This window comes from Cryptomeria japonica, chromosome 7, assembly GCF_030272615.1.
Source record: "Cryptomeria japonica chromosome 7, Sugi_1.0, whole genome shotgun sequence".
In the NCBI taxonomy this organism is placed as follows: Eukaryota; Viridiplantae; Streptophyta; class Pinopsida; order Cupressales; family Cupressaceae; genus Cryptomeria; species Cryptomeria japonica.
Genome location: NC_081411.1, coordinates 474335305 through 474357933, shown reverse-complemented (window position 1 = coordinate 474357933; position 22629 = coordinate 474335305).

The following is a 22629-nucleotide window of genomic DNA, read 5'->3' as shown; positions in this document are numbered from 1 at the left end:
GTTCTGTTAGGAACCGATCTTGTTAGGGATCACCCGGTTAAGGGATGGCTAGAATACCCAGTTAAGGGTTAAACTCTGTTAAAGGTCACCTTGTTAGAGGATTTCAAAAACTCAATGGTTTTGAGTCTCCCTGTTAAAGGATTTACAGTAAGCCGGTTAAAGATACCTTGTTAAGGGATTTCCCAATTGTTGAAGTGGTTAGAGATCAATAGGTATTACAATGATTTGGTAACAACACTCAATGCCAATACAGATCCGCTTTCGCTCCTCTTCAACTTTTGCACTTACACTCTATAGGTATCACTTTTCTCTTATGGTCTAGCAAGAATCATGTATCCCTTCACTTGGATACACACACACAACTTTTGCCAACAACCTCAGAAAGAAGAACAACATCAACCTTATAGGAAATAGATAGGTTGGTAGCATAAACCCTAAACCCTAAACCTGTTAGGTTAAGCAATTCAAATGGTTCAATCCTGACCATTGAGCACATTGCATTAAATGCAATAGTCTTGAACCAATCTCAAGACATTCTCCATCATTTGTTTTCCATCGATTTCATGGTGGCTAATAACCCATCATGTGTTATCACCGTTTACAGACTTCACACATTCCCAAGGTAGATAGGAACAATCTCCTTCATGTAGGATTCTTCACATGCACAAGGCTAACATGGCAACATGTTCTATTCTTTGTTACAATGCTAACTCATCACACAGAGTCATTGATTGAGTCACATAGGCTTGAGGCACTTCAACCGAAAACCCTAAAGTTGAGACTACTAATCGGTAGTCATATAAAGCTTCCATGTGCCAGTTCCCATAACCACATGCCGGTTCACCTTAAACAAACACACCGCTTCACTTTGGCACAAATGTCGGTTCATAGTGCTATACCGGTTCTCACATATACGGGTTCTTGGTAACATACCGATTCTCACATATACCGGTTCTCTCCTCTTCAGCATATTGACATCAATGACAACATACAATGTCATCATGTCCTCATACCGGTTCACATAATGGCAACAATCTTCCCCTTTGGCATTGAGGGCAATATACAAAGATATCTCTCTGCTTCACATCTTCTCCCCCAATTTCTACAGATATCTTCTCAGCTTCTCTTCTTCTCCCCCTTTGACAACAATGCCAAAGTGAAGGCACAAGCTTCCCTATTCCATTTTGTTGCTCCCCCTGAGGAGTAGCATCCTTCAACACATCAATCCAATCCAAAAACATTTTTGACTATGCAATACCTGACTGATGTGGAGCATATACCTTTAGTTCACCTCTTGAAGGGGAAGCACCCCTATTTCACCTCTTAAGTACATAAATGTAGCCTTTGGGAGAGGCTTGGTGAATATGTTAGCTAACTGCACCTTACTGGAAACATGTTCCAGTGCAATCTCTTTGTTCTGAACTTTTTCCCTCAAGAAATGATACTTAAGCTCAAAGTGCTTGGTTCTAGAATGTAAAACTGAATTCTTGGAGATGTTAATTTCACTAGTATTATCAAAAAATATACTTACCAGTTCAGATATAGTAACTTTGAAGCCATTTAATACATGCTTCATCCAAATTGTCTAAGTGCAGTTCATGGAAGCTACAAAATACTCTGCTTCTGCTATAGACTGAGAGATACAACTCTACTTCTTACTCATCCATGAGACCAGTCTACCACCGAGAAAGAATGCACCACCGATTGTGCTCTTCCAGTCGTCTACATTACCAGCCCAATCAGCATCTGTGAACACTTTTAGGTTAAAATCATTATTGTATGGATACCATAACCCATAGTCAATAGTTCCCTTTAGATATCTAAGAATCCACTTGACTGCTACCAAGTGAGATTCTCTAGGGCTTTGCTAAAACCAAGCGGTAATACCCAGTACATGTGCAATGTCCAGTCTGCTATGCACTACATAATGCAACTTACCAATCATTGATTGGTATTCCTTCTCATTAACCAATGTTGAGTCATCCTCTTTGGATAGTTTACAACTGGTCACCATTAGTGTACCAACCGGTTTGCTATCTTCCATGTCAAAGGTTTTCAACACCTCTTTGACATACTTGGACTGAGTGATAAAGATTCCATCTTTCATCTGCTAGATCTGTAGTCCAATGAAGAACTTAATCTCCCCTATGAGTGACATCTCAAACTCTTTCTTCATCTCATCTGCAAACTCAAGACTCATCTTGTCATCTCCACCAAAGATAATTTCATCAACAAATACCTCATAGATTAGGATTTGATCTCCTTCAAACTTCAAGTAGATATTGCTATCTTCACTTGTTCTCTCAAATCCAATCTTCACAAGATGGGAATGCAGGCGTTCATACCATGCTCTAGGTGCCTACTTTAGACCATATAAGGCTTTATGTAGCCTACACACCATGTCACTATCTTTAGATAGGGAAAACCCATCTGGTTGCTCTATATACACTTCCTCTTCAAGTACACCATTTAGGAATGCATATTTTACATCCATTTGATATACTTTGAATCCTTTAAAAGCTGCATATGCAAGAAGCATACGATCTCCTTCCAATCTGGCTATAGGAGCAAAGGTTTCTCCATAGTCTTCTCCTTCTTCTTGGGCATATCCTTTACACACCAGTCTGGCTTTGTTTCTAATCACTGTGCCATCCTCATTCAGCTTATTTCTGAAAACCCATTTGGTGCCAATGACATTTTTATGCTCCGGTCTGGGTACCAAAGACCATGTACCATTTTTCTCTATTTGGTTAAGTTCCTCTTCCATTGCCTTGATCCAGTCTTCATCTTTATGTGCCTTTTTGAATGATTTAGGCTCAAATTCAGAGATCATACATGAGTTTTCTCTGACCTTTCTTCTTGTAAGAATTCTTACATCCTTATCTCATATGATCTGCTTAGGGTCATGATTCAGCTTGACATACCGAGGAATGGTCTTAATAGATTCCTCTTTCTTTTCTTCCTTAGCCTCATCTCCATCACTATCAGCATCTAAATCTACCAATGTAGGAACACTATTACTGGTACTTGGTTGACTAGCAACCGATTCCCAAAAGGTTGCAACCGATTCATTTACCATTTGCTTACTGCCATTTTCCTCAGTTTTCTCAAAGGCTTCATCAACTCTCACATTGATGCTTTCCATAATTCTTTGAGTCCTATTATTGAAACACTTGAGAGCTTTTCTCTTGGTGGAATACCCTAGGAATATTCCCTCATCACATTTCACATCAAATTTTCTCTAGTGTTCGCTCCTCTTGATGTAACATTTTCTACCAAAAACTCTAAAATAGCTAACCATGGGTGTCTTACCAGTCTAATACTCATAAGGAGTTTTATCCTTACCTTTCTTGATGAGTACCTGGTTCATTGTGTAGATTGCAGTGCTCACTGCTTCTCTCCAAAAGGTGTGAGCAACTTTTCCTTGAATCAACATAGTTCTAGCTGCTTCAACCATAGTCCGGTTATTCCTCTCTGCTAGGCCATTCTGTTGTGGAGTCCGGGGGGTAGATAGTTGCCTCTTGATGCCATGTTCTTCATAGTACTTGTTGAATTCACCGGAAGTGAATTCCCCTCCTTGATTAGTTCTCAGGCACTTGATCCTTTTGCCGCTTTCCTTCTCTACTAATGCTCAGAAAGCTTTGAACTTTACAAAAGATTCACACTTATCTTTCAAGAATGTGACCCACATCATTCTTGAGTAGTCATCAGTGAGAATCATGAAGTACCTATCACCCTGCACACTCCTAGTTTTCATAGGACCACACAAATCAGTATGCACAAGATCAAGTAAATTGTCAGTAGTGAAAGGTTTACCTTTAAAGGTTGAGGAAGACATTTTCCCCAATTGACACTCTCTGCACAAGCTATTTTCTAGTTTTCTTAGCATCGACAACCCTCTAACTACCTTGATCTTACTGGCCTTCACAATGTTATCAAAGTTTACATGACAGAGTCTCCTATGTCATATCCAGCTATCATCAAATTTGGCCATAAGACATGTACTTATATTTGCATTTAGCTGAAATAGGTTACCTTTGGTCTGCATACCAGTGGCCACCAATTCATCATTCTTTCCTTTGATTCTGCACACTCTGTTCTTGAATTCCAAAGTGAGACCACTGTCATTTTGCTCGGCAACACTCAGAAGGTTGTGTCTAAGACCATCAACCCAATACACATTGTCAGCACTACTCTTTCCATTCAGAGAGATGGACCCTCTGCCTTTGACCATACATGGTGCATCATTACCAAAGTGAACCACACCACCATCATACTCTTCCAAGGATAGAAACTTTCTCTAGTCACTAGTCATATGGTGAGAACAGCCACTTTCAATAATGCACTCATTGGAATTATCAAAGCGGGAGACAAGAGCCTTCTTGTCTAACACATCTTCCTTGACAAAAACAAACACAATATCTTCATTTTCTTCATCTTCTGACTCCTCATCTATGACACCTTCATCAACTGCCACAAAATAGTTTCTCCAGTTTCCTCCTTTGAATTTCTTGAACCTTTCCGGTTTGTCCTTGTTTTCACCATTAGGACAGTTTACAGCAATATGTCCTATCTGGTTACAAGAAAAGCATTTCAAAGGGAGCTTACCTCTGTATTTACCGGTTCCTTTAGGAAGTTACCTAGCAAGAAGAGCTTCAAATGCCATCAGAATCTCCTCATCATCCATTTCTCTGCTTTGTCTTGGTTCACCACTAGTGCTAGCTTCTTTTCCTTTTCTGGATGGTACAATAGAAGCTTTAAGAGCTAATTCAATCTTTTGAATACTGCCATCAAAACTATTTAGCTCATATGTTGTCAACTTTGCAATGATGGAGTCTAGGGATACCTTAGTCTTGCCTATTGATCTCAACTCCTGAATAGCGGAAACCCTTATTGCATAGACTAGTAATAAGGATCTCAGGACTTTTCTTACCACGTTAGAATCTTCCATTTTACCACCTGCACTCTTGATATCTCCAACAATGGTTTTGATTCTTATTCCATACTGTTGGATGGTCTCACCTTCAACCATCTGCATGTCTTCAAACTTCCCTCTAAGGCTTTCTTCCTTAGCTTGTTTTACATGCTCATCACCACCATACATATTTTCAAGAGTATCCCATACTTCTTTGGTATTTACTTTATCTTGGACATCAATAAACTCAATGTTAGATAAGCTGCTAATTAGGGCTTCCATGACTTGCACATTCTCCTGCATCTCTCTTTTTTGGTCATCACTGAGAGTACCGGTAGGGGCAACATAAGCATTCTCAACATAGCTCCAGTGTTGAGCACCCATACTTCTATTGTATATCTTCATTTTGTCTTTCCATATACTGAAATTATCTCTGTTGAACTTTGAAATTCCCTCTTCATCATTAGACTGGGATCTTTTCCTCAAGCGGTTAAGCTTATAACACAAAGGACCTGTAGGATGCTCTAATACCAATTGATAACTTAATGATGAATAGATAGTACCAAACTGGTACTGAGAGGGGGGGTGAATCAGTACAGACAAAAACAAAATCCTAAAACCAGTTTGTCAATAGACACTGTGCATAGGCAGACAGATAGTAACTCTGGTCTTAAATAGAGTACAACCAGCAAAGCCCAGATAAACTAAGACAAGCATAAACCGATTGACACTTATCTTCTCATACAATTTAATACTTCATTTCCATTTCATCCTAGTGCATGAACATGTAATCTATCATCAAAAGATATATAAACAGCTAGATCAACATGATTTACCTTCAAACACAAATCACTCAACCATCACATGAATAACACCACACATGACACACAGATTTTTCACATAGAAACCCAACTAGAAAAAACCACAGTGGGGATGAATACCCACAAGTTGTTTTTGAACTCTTTAGAAGTCTGCTCTATTAGGAGACTTGTCTGGTTAAAGACTGATACAATAGGTTTTGTTAGGAACTGATCGTGTTAGGGATCACCCGATTAAGGGATGGCTAGAATACTTGGTTAAGGATTAAACCCTATTAAAGGTTACCTTGTTAGAGGATTTCAAGAACTCAATGGTTTTAAGTCACCCTGTTAAAGGATTTATAGTAAGCCGGTTAAAGCTACCCTGTTAAGGGATTTCCCAACTATTGAAGTGGTTAGAGATCAACAGGTATTACAATGATCTGGTAATAACACTCAAAGCCAATGTAGATCCACTTTAGCTCCTCTCCACCTTCTACACTTACACTCTGTAGGTATCACTTTTCTCTTTTGGTTTGGTAAGAATCACGTATCCCTTCACTTGGATACACACACACAACTTTTGCCAACAATCTCAGAAAGAAACACAACATGACCTTATAGGAAACAGATAGGTCGGTAGCATAAACCCTAAACCTATTAGGTAAAGCAATTCAAACAGTTCAATCCTGACCATTGAGCACATTGCATTAAATGCAACAGTCTTGAACCAATCCCAAGATGTTCTCCATCATTCATTTTCCTTCGATTTTATGGCGGCTGATAACCCATCATGCGTTATCACCATTTACAGACTTCACATATTCCCGAGGTAGATAGGAACAATCTCCTTCATGTAGGATCCTTCACACGCATAAGGCTAACATGGCAACATGATCTATTCTTCGTTACAATGCTAACTTAGCACACAAAGTCACCGATTGAGTCACACAGGCTTGAGGCACTTCAATCGGAAACCCTGAAGTTGAGACCACCAACCGGTAGTCATACAAAGCTTCCATGTCACTGTTCTCATTACCACATGTCAGTTCACCTTAAACAAACACACTGCTTCACTTTGGCACAAATGCCGATTCACAGTGTTATACGGGTTCTTGGTAACATACCGGTTCTCACATATACCGGTTCTCTCCTCTTCATCATATTGACATCAATGACAACATACAATGTCATAATGTCCTCATACCGGTTCACATAATGCCAATAGTATGTTTAGGAGAAGAGTAGTATGCAAAGGTAGGCCACACCAATTTCATTTCCCTAAGGACCTATTTAGAAATGAATTCAGTTTGGATGAGCAATAATTCAGGAAAGAAAAGTGGGTGGCATACAAAAAGGGTCTAGATTTCATTCATCTATTTGATAGCAGTTATGACCCTTTGTCTATCTTCAACCCCTTTGAGGAAAAGATCAAATTTTTAATTCTTTACTTTGAAGATTTAATGCAAACTCTGAAAGAGAAGAGGGAGGCTATAATAAGAGATAACCCTGACAAGGCTAAGTTAGTTCTAGCTAAAGCCATTCCTCCCGGTGATTATGTGATGCACAAAAGGTCAAAATATAGTGATGCCAGTAACAGGTGAGCCCTCCACTTCAAGAGGGAAGAGAACAATTGAAGATGTCATTGACATCCAAGAATCCCCTAAAAGGTAGAGGGTGGGGAAAGAAGTGCAAAGAGATGAATCTCTGTACTCCCCATCTCAATCCCCTATCCATATAGGAGATGAGTAGGTAGTAGCAGAATAGTTGTTGCAGTTAGGAAGCCTCAGAGAGATTGCTTACACCTATGAAGAGACACAAGAGGCAATTCTAGAAGAGCCACCTAGTGCTGAGATGAACTTAAATGAAGATGAGTTCAAAGGTAAGGAGTTAGACCTAGCTGTCAAGCAAGCTAGTGAAGAGTTCCTAGTTGACAGCAATTTTGTCAGAACAGGGGCATTCACGCAATTTGTATGGAAACAAAATATTGAACAATTCAAGGTGAGATGTGAAAAGTGAATGAGTGAGAAGCCTCATAAAGATGCAACCTTAGTAGAGGAATAAGTTAAACAAGAAATGATGCCTGAATTCAAAGCCATCACTACTAAAGTAGGAAGGGAAATGGTGTCAAAGGCTAGTGTTCTACTCCTCCCTGAATGGGATATAGCAGATTCCTTGATACTTAAAGCAATTAGGAAAGACACCAAGCCTATAGAGGGAGTGACATTCAGCAAAGATAATGCTTCTCTAGTCATGTGGTCCCTAAAGAGGGATGAAAATAGAAAAAGAAGGATACCTTAGGATCTAGCTTTCTAGGAGGCATGATGGTAAGAAGAGTTCAGGATATAGGGGTGGTAGAGGCTTCTAGCATAGTTTTAGAAACTACAAAATTCAATGTAGTAGTGGTAGAAAAGGAGGCAAAGGAAAAGGCTAATCTCCAGTTGAAATTAGAAACAATCTTGAAGGCTTATAATGAAGCCAAAGAAGGAATAGCTAACCGAGATAACATCATTTCTGAATTGAAGCATCAACTGGTAGGATAGTACCATCAAGGTGAGTCCTCTACTCTAATGATAGCTTCTTCTCCTGCACAACCTCCACCTACCAGTCCTATTATAGAATTTCCCCCTTCTCCTATGCCTTATGGTTTTCAACCAGCTGAGACCATTCAACATGAATTGGAGAAGTTAAAATAGGCTCAGATCTTGTTTGCAAGTAAATATGAGGAAAGGGTAAAGGCCACAATTTTGATCTTTGCTGACACAATAGCATGAAGAAGATTTTTCATATTTGTAATCAGTTGAATGAAGACAAGGCTATTCTAGAGCCAAATTTGGGTAAGTGCATGCCAAGAGAAGTGGATCTAGAACTTATGTGTGCATCTTATGATGAAGCAAGATGGGATGCTATTATTAAATACACATGTGAGTTAGCAAAAGGTCTGACCAAGTTAGTGGAAGGAAGAACCAATGTGGAGAGGAAAGACAACTTGTATAGGAAAGAATATTCTGAGCGTAAATTTGAATTGTTTCTTGGGGGTTTTGTTAACCACAATCAGTTGAAGGACAAACAGGTATGGCTTGATGAGTTGGGAGCTAACTTGTCTCTAAGGGTGAATGGAATCATTAATACAGATGACACATCCCTATTTGTCAAGACAGTTGAAGAAATAGAAAAGATAAAGTCACATTATGGCTTTTTGAATTCAGAGGTTAACAAAGTGATAAACTCTTGGAAAAGGTTACTCAAGTTGAAGGAGAAAATTGCTGGCTACTCATGGCCTATTGATGACGTGTTCCAAGAGTGGACCAAGAAATATGCAGTGCAAGAAGAAGAAATCCCAGAGCAGTTACAAGATGTTATAGAGGAGCAACAAACTGAAGAGGCTGTTGATACTGAAAAGGACTTGTAATTGTTTCTTGGAGGACATTGCGGTTTGTAACAAACTTTTCTTAGGAATGTCTTAAGCTTGTATGCATCCATGATGTTATAAATGGATACTAGGACTAATAGAAAAGGGGTCACAAGAATTTTTGTAAAGAAACTCTGCAAAAATATATCTAGGTTTTTTCTAGCTATCATAGAGAATACTTTGAATCATGTAAGATTAATTTCAAAAATGAATATAAAGATATTGATCAATACTTTTCAGGCCTAAATCTGTGTTGTCTTCTAGTGTGCACTCTTTAATTTTCTGGTTTCATTTAAATAATCTAGGGTTACTTGATTGAACATGGATTGTAAGGCAATCATATGGATGTGTTTCTATCTTTTCTCTTCAAGGGAGAGGAATTAAATATGCATGAAATATCTCTATCAATAAATCAATTTTTTGCTCATTTTGAATTTGATGAACAGTTTTAGTTTTAAGAGGATAAAACTCATGTAAATGTTAGGCATGTATGGGGTTAATTAAGGCCGAGGTGGTGAAATGTATGTGATTCTTTAGTTTTGGAACTCTAATTTGATTTAGGTGACTCTGTAGCCCGAATAAGGAACTCGTATCCAGTTTTGGTTTTCTTTCTATTTCTCTTGGAGATCAATATTGAAAATGAGTATAAGCTTTTCAATTAATGTTTCAGTTCTACTAAGGTGATGAAGTCCATAGGTTTCTAGCATTGGTTTAGTATGGATCTCAAATTTTGAAAGTGTGAAAGTTTTCACAGAAGGTATACCCACCTGAAACTTTGGATAATTTTGAAGTGTAGAAGGTTTTGTTAAAACCTTGTTATATGTTTTTCTGGAGATCTATTTCTTCCTTGGTATCCTCTTCATTTGCAAACAGAGTTTATTGTATTCCTAACAAGGAGGAAAGAAGTGAATTAGAATTTGAGAACAACAATACCAATTGTTAAGATTAATGATTGTCCCAAAGATACTGAGAGGGGGGGTGAATCCATATCTAACTGGTTAACAAAATATTTAACCTTATTAAGAACTTTGCATTCCCGAAGACTGTACCGGTAAATAAGAATTAATACAAGAAACAAGAATAATAAAGACAACATAGAAAACACACCATAACACAAGATATTTAATGAGGAAACCCAGTGTGGGAAAAACCTCGGTGGGATTTGTGACCCACAATATTCATTCACTGGCCAATGAATAAATATTACTTACAATGATGGGCCTGCACATGTAGGAAGGCCAACTGCCTAGAGCTCACTGCTCAATAAGAGTCTCACTGACTACAAAAATGCATTATGAAATCCAATAAATGTACTAATTCAAAGTAGTACCAACTATTCTAGGTTCAGTACCAATTTAAGCTCATTCTATAACCAAAACCTTCATTGTCAACTTATATCTCCTAATACAAAAATATCATCCATTCATGCTATACTTCTACCATACTACCCAAAATGACCTATAAGATCTCATACACATATATGAGTCTTTTACAATATTCCTTGTCGGCTTTACAAAAGATAATTACAATTAAATACAATAAACAAAATTTTATTCCCTATCAGATGGGCTACGGTATGCATTGTTGCTATTGTCAGTGAAGTGTCTGCCAGTGTATGTAGATGTCTATGCCAGTGCCAGTGCCTACCGGTGGATTTACTAGATGAATACCAGAAGGTTGCCATTTGGTTTCCAGAAGGTTGCCATCAGTGACAACACCATCATTTCTCATGAGAGTTCAGAATGCCAACATTTTTATATCCAGGTGGCAGAACATGCCAACTCTTTCTTATTCAATGCACATTTCTGATTTCATGCACCTGAGGCATCATTTTGTTTCACCTATTGATCCGGCGTTGTCCTTCAATCAATTGCCTTTAGCTCTGTTGTCTTATCTCCAAGAACTATGATGCATTTCATGCATAATAGGAGATAAGCTCAACTTACTGGTGGGAGTGGATCCTTCTCATCTGCATTCTGTAATGCATAATTATGGCTTCCATGTTTGAGTGGCATATCTTCAAACATGCACATGTGATCCAGTTAGGGTACATTCACTATCAGTGATCTCTTCAAATGGTGACTACATCTTTATCCAATGGGAGTTCTATTGTTTGATATCCACACAACATACTGATGACCTATACATACTTCTCCTCTGGTGTTGATGTGATTTAGATAATAGTTCCCCTCTTCAACACAATCAACTAACTAGCATCTTTCTCTCTTACAGATGTCATCATTTACCAATTGTAATATCATACCAGTCTCCTGTTCATATCTTCAACACAAGTTAGACACTATATTGTATACCGGTGAGTCCAATGGTCATTGTACTAAATGACATTCTCTCCCTTATCAGTGATCTGAAATACTAGGTGACATCAAAGACATCACATCTAGTATGCATCAATGATAGTGCTGCACATACATCTCTTATATCGGTAGCCATCCTATACCGATTGACAACAATGACAACACAATGCCAACAATGTAGTCTTTGTGAAGCCGACTTAGTTGAGATCTATTTTGTTGGTGTGGATACATAATGTTGATCCAGATGATCATTTTATGTATGTTTTTATGGGAGTATGGATGTGTGGTATGTGAATGAGCATCCGAATGCATAATTGGTGATCTGATAAATGACTATGGAGCAGAACAAAAAGGTGGATTGGCTTTAGACAATCAAATTATGCTTAATCTGAACTGATGTTTGGCATTTGTAGCTGCTATATTCCAAATTAGACATTTCAATCTCTCTTGTATCTCATTTGTAAGACATTGAATCCTCTGGGGTTGTTTCCCTCTTATGTAATTGAGTAGTGAGCTCTAGGTAGTATGCTTGAATGCAAGTGCATTCCCCTCATGCAATATTATCATACTTCTGGACATAGTATAATAATATTGTGGGTTCAAATCCCACTATTGTTTTTTCCTTTCTGGGTTTCCACATAAAAATCTCAGTGTTATGGTTGTGTGGTTAATTGCTTTATGTTTCTGCATTTCACTTTCATTCTTATGCATCTGGTGGTTTAAGAATTTGGTTAATAAGTCTACAAATTACAAATTACTGATTCACCTCACCTCTTCTCAATGTTCATTGATTTCAACAGGTTATACCTTTGGTAAACCTTTGAACTAGTGGTAATAGTTTTAACATAATATTGAGTTATTTGTAACTGACATGTATAACCTCATTTTGCACTTTTTGTAACTTATGCACTATCCTTTAGTGCCCTTATCCGCTTATACTTTTCAAGACATAATACATCTGAGGGATTTTGTAGAGAGATTGCTAGGGGAAGAAGCTACTTAGAAACTGTATACTTTAAGCTTCTCTTGTTTGTACTTATTTATCACATTTCGGAGTCTTAAATTACACTATGTCATTATCTTACTTATTTCATACTTGCCTTGCTTTAATTTTACATACAACCTTATGACAACACATTATAAGGTTGAGACATCCTAAAGTCTATACAACCTTGTGTAGTGCCCCTCCTTGAGTCATCTTTCTCCTTTGTACAACAATAGATCATATTGATATAGCTTGGTCTAATTTAAGATAATATGATGGTATCATATTATGTACTAACCCTATTTCATGATGATGATTATGATATTTTTTTATTGTCATGATTGTCTTCTAAGTGTATTCGTGATAGAGATGATGCGATATCACTCATTGCGAGTATGATTTGATGTTGTGATTCTCATCACTTGTCTGCTTATTTGCGATATATGTTATTATATATGTTGTTGTACTTGAATTGGTGATGATAGGTTTGTAGGTATCAGACATCGACTCCACCTGGCTTCACAGGTTTGAGTATGTCTTATCCCAATTGCAAGTTGAGCAGGGATGACATTAAAACCCACTATATAGTCTAGGTTTAAGTTGATTACCCTTGTCGGTATAGTGTCTTGGTGTGAGTTGTTGTTTAGTGCTTACTAATTCATTGGGTTAATTTTGTTGTGTAGTGTTGTGATTATTGTTTGATTTAATTATTAATTAATTAATTAATTAGATTGATTTATATAGTTTGATAATGTTAAATTAAATTAATTGATTAATATAGTTTATAATAATAAATTAAATAAATAGTTGATATAAATATTTTAAAATTAATGGGTGATAATTATTAATAATTATTCTCAGTTTTATATTTAAATTAATGATGTAATATCATTATTATGATAGAGGATTAATTAATACTTATTTAATTATTTGTTGTGGTTTTAATATTATGTGGGTATTTATTTATATTTCTTTGATTATTTAATTAATGGGATTTTATAATTAATTGTGCCCATGGTTTTATTTATATTGATTGAATATATTATTTTAATTCTTTTTTACCCACTTGGTTATTTAATTAATTGTTTAGTCTACCTACTCTATTTTACCATTGGCTATGAGCTTGGTAATTTTGGTAAATATTATTTTTGTTGGAATCAATGAATACTGAGAGGAGGGGTGAATCAGTGTTCTGTAATTTACAAAGTTATTAACCTGATTCTTAAACACTCAGATGCTTAAGGATGAAAGTAAAATTCAGAAACATAAAGCAATCAACCACACAACCATAACACCAACATTTTTTATGTGGAAACCTGGAAAGGGAAAAACCACGGTGGGATTTGAATCCACAATATTATTATACTATGGCCAGGAGTATGATAATATTACATAAGGGGAACACACTTGCATTCAGGCACACTGCCTAGAGCTCACTTCTCAAATACAAAAGGGCTACAACCTAGAGGAAGGCTCACTGCCTTACAGGCAATTACAATTGATTACAATAATAAATGAACTAAAGAATAACATCTACTTATGCCATATAGCAATTCCAATTAGGCTCAGATTATCTTCTGCAATTGATGTGTCTCTCTACTCTATTTTCCTGTTCTGTCATACATGGAACCACCAAAACCTTCAATCACATTCACCAAACTTTGTACATTCGCTCATACAGACTTCTCTCGCTCATCTCATATACCAAAATTCTTCACCAAATTGATCTTACATATTCACACCAACAAAATGAATCAATTTTCATGTTAGCTTCCAAAAACCGCATAACACACAACATGAAATGTGTAACCTTAAGTCGGCTCAATCCATCCACAAATCCATATATAGACCTAAACAGAATGATTAACTGGTCTGTCATCAACCTTGCACTCTGCTTCTGTTCTGATGGAACACCTTTGCCAGTCCTCACTCTAGCCTGTCCACCATACATATTCATCAGGTAGGAGCACATCACTTAGCCTCTTTTCTCTCTTACCAGTCCTCATACTTACAGGTAGGCACCCTTGATGACACCATGTAATCAACCTTCAACTATTTCCATCTAAGGCATCTGCATACTAGTTACACTCTCTATCTGCACCTGCTCACCCTTGCCTTCTTCATCATCATCCAAGACATCATCTCAACTTATTTGTCAAAGTGACAAACCCATCACTTATTTACTCTTATTTTTCTATCTCGGTGGCACAACATGCCAACTCTTTCTAATCTAGTGCACATTTTTTATTTCATGCACCTGAGGCATAATTTTGTTTCACCGGTTGATTCGGTTGGGCCTTCAATCAACTACCTTTAACTCTGTTGTCTTATATCCAATAACTATGATGCATTTCATGCATAATAGGAGATAAGCTCCACTTACTATTGGGATTTGATCCTTGTCATGTGCATTCTGCAATGCACCAATGTGGTTTCCATGTTTGAGCAGCATATCTTCAAATAGGCACATGTGATCCAGTTGGGGCACATTCACTATTAGTCATCTCTTCAAATGGTGACTGTATCTTTATCTAGTGGGAGTCCTATTGTTTGACATCCACACAACATGTTGGTGACCTATACATACTTCTCATCTGGTGTTGATGTGATTTAGATAATGTTCCCCCTCTTCATCACAATCAACCGACTAACATCTTGATCTCTTACAGATGTCATCATTACCAGTTTTTATATCATATGTTGACAATTGACACTCATTGGATTAATTTTATTTTCATTGATGGTAACAAGATATGATGGAAGTCATCAACCGACACCAGGAAGCATATAGCGGCAAATATCGACTTTGGAGCATTCATGGCTACACCGACATCGACACCGGCACCGACATCAAGGAGGATTTACTTCAATAATTTTATAATTAATATTGTCAAGGCCGACATTTTTGTAAATGTATTGTAAGACGATATTTTTGTAAATGTATTGTAAGCCAACATAAGGCATATGATTTGTAATAGGTGTATAGGTCAGTCTGCTAGGTTATTTTTGTAACGAATTGAGACATATTATATATGTGGATATAGGAGAATATAGAAGAACTGTATGATGCGAAATATATGTATGGAGATCATTTTGTAATATCATGCAATGATTTGTAGATAGCTTGGAAAGCATTCTTGGAGGAGAAGAGATACTGGTAGTAGTTCAGAGTTTATGAACCGGTATAGAGTAGAACCTGAACCAGAACTCTATTTGGCATAGCAGATGCAATCTTGAGTTCATTTTCAATAATTTACTTTGGCAGAAAGCTTGTAGTCAATGAGGTTCTTTAGTGATGAGCAGTATGCTCTAGTTAGTGTGCCTTCATGCAAGTGCAAGCCCCTATTATATGTAATATCTTTTCATATGGCCAGTGAACTGATATTGTGGGTCACAAATCCCACCATGGTTTTTCCTCATTGAGGTTTTCCATGTATAAATTATATGTGTTATGGTTTTCATTTATGTGGATGGTTTATTTGCTTCTTGTTATATGTTTATTTGTTTGCCGGTATATATATGCATGGTCTAGAAAGTTAAAAACCATTCATTTTGGCAGAACACTGATTCACCACCCCTCTCAGTGTTCTTGGATCCCAACAATTGGTATCAAAGCATGGTACCTTGAAAGAAGTTTAACAGCTTGAGGAATATCCTAAAACCAGAATCTTTGAACATGGCTATGGAGAAGCAACTTGAGATGGCTCTTGAGGATTATGATGTTGAAAGGATGAAGAACTTGAAATTGCAAGAAGAATTTAATTTTGCAAATGAATTCTTTCTTATCATGCAAGAAAGGTTATCATCTTCTCAAGCCAAGAGAAAAGAACTTTTGTAACAACCAGATGATGAGAAAAATGCTCTTAAGGAACAATGTCAGAAACTAAGTCAAGCAAACATGCTCATGAAGAATGAAATGCAAGATCTGATTATGATGTTATCAAAAGATATTAAGGATAGAAAGAAGAAGGAAGATAATCTTGTTATATCTTTGAAGAATAAATTTGATGAATGTGGCAGATTGACTCATGAGAATAATTTGTTGAGAACTGATTTGGCACACTCCCGAAATAATGAACAAGAACTTGAAAGACAAGTAACCACTCTGAGAGATGATTAGACTATTGCAAGTGAGTATAAAGAAAAGTTTAGGATCAATTTTGCACAATTAGATGACTTATTGAAAAGACAAAGATATATTTATGATTCTAGAGAACTTGGATTTGTACAAGGTGAAAGCTCCAGTACTGCAAATGAAGATCAGACAACTGGTATGCAGAACTCATTAGAAGAGAGGAAACCGGTAAGGAAATATAATGCTGATAAATCCAATGGTAGATGTTTTGTTTGTAATAAATTTGGGCATATGGCTAAACAATGTAGAAATAAGGCAACTCAAAACTACAATTTTGTTCCCAGTCAATGCACAAACTACAAGAAATATGGTCATGAATCAGAAGATTGCAGAATGAATGTTAAATGACATGCATGTGGAAAGTTTGGACATTTTGCTAATTATTGTAGGTCAAGAAATCATACTTTATATGTCAAAGCAATTCAAAAGAAAAATGTTACATGTTATGCATGCAACAAAATAGGTCATATTGCTAAGTATTGCAGAAGAAAGACTCAAGTAGTTAATAATGATAAAGATGATGAGAAAGGAAAGAAGAAGGTAGATGAAATACAACAAGATCACACCAAGAGATGGGTTAAAAAATATGAAGAAACAAGTGGAGATGGATCTATACTAGTAACTCCACCAGAAGAATAGAGTATTCCTCCACCAGCCAGAAATTCCACCAGTATCTGAGGCATAAGCCTTAGGGGTTGGAAAAGTCATTGCTAAATTTTGCATATTACCTTGGAAGAGATCTAAGAAGATCTGGAGAACTATGTTCATCATCGATGAAGGTTCACCCGACACATAACTGTGAAACCGACATCTGTAGGGTTGTTGGTGAAGCATTTATTACAAAAAATTAGGGTTAATTCGCTGATAAAAGAGGGTAAGTGAATTAATTTTCACTCACCAAGAATTCAAGCATTCAGAGCGAAGTAAAGGCGAGTCAAGAGTGAGCAGAAACATTGTGAAAATATTTCGAGCAGTTATCAACCTTCCACCGACACTTATTTTTCAGGTATTTTTTGACATGGCATCTGGATCTTTAGCTCCTAATTTTATTTAAAATCCCACCATTGTCAAAGTCAAGGATAGGTTAAGGCTAGTATTTAAGGAGGTTCCCAAAATTGCTAAAAAGGAAGACTCTACGGGAGCATTCTCTAGGGTTCCTGATGACGTAATGTATGTCAAAGATGTGAGGGCATACATTCACTGCACCCTTGAGGATTTGGGCACTGAAGATATCAAAAGCATGTATCAATCCATGATACTGGGGGACTTCAGAACCATCAAACTGCAATTCAAAGTGATTGAGGATCTAGGCTTAACTGGTATTCTGTACATACTGGAATTCAAGGATGAGGTGATCAAATACGTTCTGAGCAGGGTTCACAATGAATTTATATGGCTAAAAAGGCCTTACATGATCACGAAGGAGGCAATTCAAGTTGTCACCAACTTACCCAGGGTCGGACAAGATCCTGGTAAGAAAATTTTCTACATAGAGGTCAAAAAAATCACTGGTGCTACACCTGATAGAAGATCAATGAGGATAAGCACAATCACCGACACAAATATAAATTTTGCAAGCATGATCATAGGTTACAAGGTAACTCAATCCAACCGATTGAATTTTGTTGCTATTTCATGCATTCATACCATATATCAGATGCTGAGGATTTATGTGAGTGGATGAGGAGTCAGTTGATGTTAAACCTTGGAAAGATCAAAGGAATCAAGAAAGGCACCTTTAGATATGGAAACTTGATTTTTTGTTTAATGCTTTACTTCCTAAATTAGCTACCTGGTATAGGGAAGAAGCATTGGGCTCAAGACATACCGGTAGGTATGCAGATCAAGGAATCTATTTGAGGGTATTTTAAGACTTTTCAAGAAAACATGAGGAAAAGGGAGATAATTTCAAAGAACATTGTGGAGAAGTATTCCACTGATATCTGTTTCATGATTAAAAATGATGAAACTCTTATGGAAGTAGTTGAACCTAGGAAAATATAGGTTACTGAGCTTGGATATGAGGTGGATGATAGCATTTTTGAACTCTATACAAAGATGCTATTAGTTGCCCCATTAGATGATAAGACAAAACATTTTGGCACAACATGAGAGAAGGCTCTTGAAGTGAAAACCAATTTTAATAGGAAGAGAAAAGAAAAGCAAATAGAAAAGATGTCTACATATGTACAACATGTGCTTTATAAGATAGACACTCAGCTAGGCTCTAAATAAAAATAGGCTACTAAACCGGTAGAGGTTGGTACTGCAGAAGTGAAGAAGCCACAAGTTCACATTTCCCCTATCACTTCAGACTCTGATCCTGAGGATAATGAACCTTTGGCTTTCAAAATGGTACAAAGGAAGAATGTGGTAAAACCACCGGTAGAGCAAAAGAAGGCAGAACCTAGGAGGAGACTTATTAGAAAGGTAACTAAGCCTACTGCACCTCCACCACCAACAAGGAAGCCTATGTAGAAGAGGAAACCAATCACATTGGCAACCACAAGCAAAAAGCAGAAAGGTGATGATATTGGAACCGGTAAGACCACAATGACCCGTGCTGAGCTTATTGATGAAATAAAAAAAGATGGAATTTTGGAAAACATATCTAAGTATTATGAAGATTTAGAAGAGAATGAACAAAGTGAATTAGAAGAGGCTATTTTGTTATATATAGACATCTATAAGAAAGCCTTAATTAAAATTTTGAAGGAGATACCTTTATCCTTGTATAATAAACTTGAGGCTAGGAGACTTGACGTTGTCAAGAGAGACAGGGAGATCAAAGAAGTAGCACTTTTGGAATTATGTGGTACTATAAATAATGAGGAAATGAAAAGATGTACTGACACTGCAAATATGACAATCTTCAATAGTAAATCTTGATAGATAAGCCTTATGATGGGGAGAGTAAATGAGGTGGTAAATGTTGGCATTGTGTTGTCATTGATGTCAATCGATATGGGATGACTACCGGTAGAAGAGATGTATATGCAACACTGCTATGGAGGATTACATGATGTGATATCTTGGGTATCACCTTGTGTTGCAGAACATCGGTAAGGTAAGGAAGATGATCTCAGGAGTCACTTATACACAAGCTAGTGCCTTACTTGTGCGATGAGATAGAATGATGTTTGAGCAGTGGTTTGAGATGAAAAGGTAGAATGTCACCTGTATCACATCAACACTTGAAGAGGAACAGATCACAGGTATCTTGTGAGGATGCTGAACAATATGACTCCCACCTGATGAAGATGTAGTCATCATGAGAAGCAATGACTAATAGTGAATATGCTCATAGCATATCACATGTGCCTGTTTGAAGAGATGTTGAACAAATAGGGAAGCCACATGAGTACATTGTAGGATGCAGAAGATAAGGTGTCCCTCCACCAGTAAGTGGAGCTTATCTCTTATTATGCACTATGTGCATAAGAGTGAAGAGGTAAAGGCAAGTACTTGAAGGCTCACACTAGATCTACCGATGAATTGAGGGAATGCCTTAAGTACATGAAATCATAATTATGCACTAGACCAACAGAGAAGGCATGTTGAAATACTCATACAAAGGAAGTGTGAAGTGTTTGTCACCTTGACAAACTGGTAGAGGAATGAATAGAATTAATCAGGGAGAAGGAAAGGCTAAGAAGATGGAATCATAATTAGATTGACTTGATTGAATATGGAGCCTTGTGAAGGTTGATGATGTGGTGTCACCAAGAGTGGTAATTGGTATGTAAGCCCACCGATAATATGGACAAGGTTTCCCACTTGATGGCAATGTGCAATGTTTAGATCAGTCATGTCTGAAGACTAGTTTGAAGGTTACACTGATAGATTAAGAAAGTCATCACAAGAAGGACAACTAGCAAGATGTCATATGCCAGTAGGGTTTGTTTATCGGTAGATGAAACCGGTTGTTTGGGTGCTCGGTGACTAGGAATGAACTGAAAAAATAGTGTGATGAGGTGGATACTAACAGTGATGCCATGAGAGGATGAAATGGCAATCGTGCATGAGGTTGGAAACCTGCATCAGATAAAGATGGAATGTACATCGACGGGGTAGGTAAAGAGTTGGTCAACATTAATGGAAGGTCCCACAAATCATGAGACATGTTGTATAGTGGTGTAGGGGTTTGGGGCTCAAGGTCTAGAGGACAACCATAAGATTGCTAAGGGTGATTGAGGAGATCAAGGTGGATAAAGGAAATAGTAGAACCAAATCTTGATGTTTGACCAAGAGACCAGCTGATAGGGTAAAAAGAAGAGTGTCAGAGATGGAAGGCGTGATCTAGGAGGCACGTAAATGGTGGAGTTGTGCAAGCTAGCAGTCTGAAAGATTAGATCGAACAAGATTTGATTGGATTTGGTTTGTCTCGAGGATGGTGAACAAACCCTAAACGCTTGATTTTTGAATTGTCTTTTGGTGGGAAACTAGTCTATAAATATGAAGGCAAGACATTATTAGATGCTACTGTAATAGAAGAATATTGTACTACTTCGAAGGGTGATACTTTTGCATGTAAGAGAAAATCAGCCAAGTTCTTAGAGAGTATCTCAGACAAGAGGGAGAGTGGAGAGAAGAACTAGTAGTTTTCATACTGGCGGAGCAGAAGTGAAAGAGGTTGGAGAGAAGGTAGATAAAGAACTAGCAAAGTTTTATACTAGTGAAGAGTAGAGTGTAAGGTGGAGATCTAGCAGAGTAGAATAAGAGGATAAATGTACCGGTAGAGTTCACCGCCAATCAAGTAGTAGAATAGAACATTCGAGGAGTGAGTCGGTGTAGCAGAGAAGGTATCTCACCAGAAGAGTAAGACACATGATAAGGTTTCAAGATTCACTTGTAACAATATAACTACTTATGTATTTGATGTTTATATTATGAACACTGAGTTGTAGCTTGGTGCAGGGGTTGGTGCTCCTTGGGTTGATGCCCTAAAGGCAGGGGTTGGTTCTCCTTGGGTTGGTTCCCTAAAGTCAGTGGTTGGTTCCCTAAACCTTGTAACTATGTTTTCATTATGAGGTTGGATTGGAGCAGTAGACTCCAGCAACATTGTTGATCGAGGTTTTTCCCATCTTGGTTTTTCCTCATATATGTTGGTGTTATGTGATGTCCCCTTTGTGATTGCATTTGTGTTGGTCTCCCCACTAACTGGTAAGTCTGTATTGAGTCAGATCCATTCATCGGTATGCTCACATAGGATTGCTATAGGGAAAAGTTTGAGAACCACTGATTCACCCCCTCCCCCTCTTAGTGGTGCATTGTGTCTAACAATTGGCATCAGAGCATAGGTTACCAGTAAGAAGAGCTTTCTCCAACTTGGGGAGATTATAGCTTAAGAACACAATGGCTTGTTTAGTGTCAATCTTTGCTCCTGTATATGATGGTTCAAATTTTTCTATTTGGAGTTGCAGAATGGAAGTTTTCCTATCCTCTTTAGGGTTTGATGTATGGATGTCAGTAGTTGATGGTCTCCCTAGAGAGATTAGTCTTCCTACTGGATTTGTAGAAGAAAGAAGAAACCAGTGGAATGAAGAGGCCATGAAGGCTATATTCAGTGGAGTCACCATTAATGTCTCTTCACATGTGGACAGGTGTAAAATAACAAAGAGATTATGGCAAAGATTGAAGAATCTCTATGGAAATGAACTGTCAACTGTAGAACCACCAATTGAAGGAAATATGAGAAATAAATCTCATATTTATCTGGATGATGAAGATAGATTTGCTAGCAGCATTAGCAGTGATGAAGAAGGAACCCACCTCTTCATCGCTCAAGGATCAGAAGATGAAAGGCACACTTTTGAAAATGATCATGCAGAACACTCCTACCGACAAGATATGTTTGGGAGTGATAGTGAAGGTAAAGAAGAAGAATAAGTTGAGGTTGATCTTAAAGGAAAGCTTGTAAATGCACTTGAAGAACTCAGTAGAGTCAGAAGAGAATACAAGCTATTCAAGAATGCTACTATAGTGGAGCAGAACCGGCTAACAAAATACCTTGAAGAATCTGAGAAAAGCATCTCAGAGATGAAGTCTCAGGAAGAAGACACCAACGAAT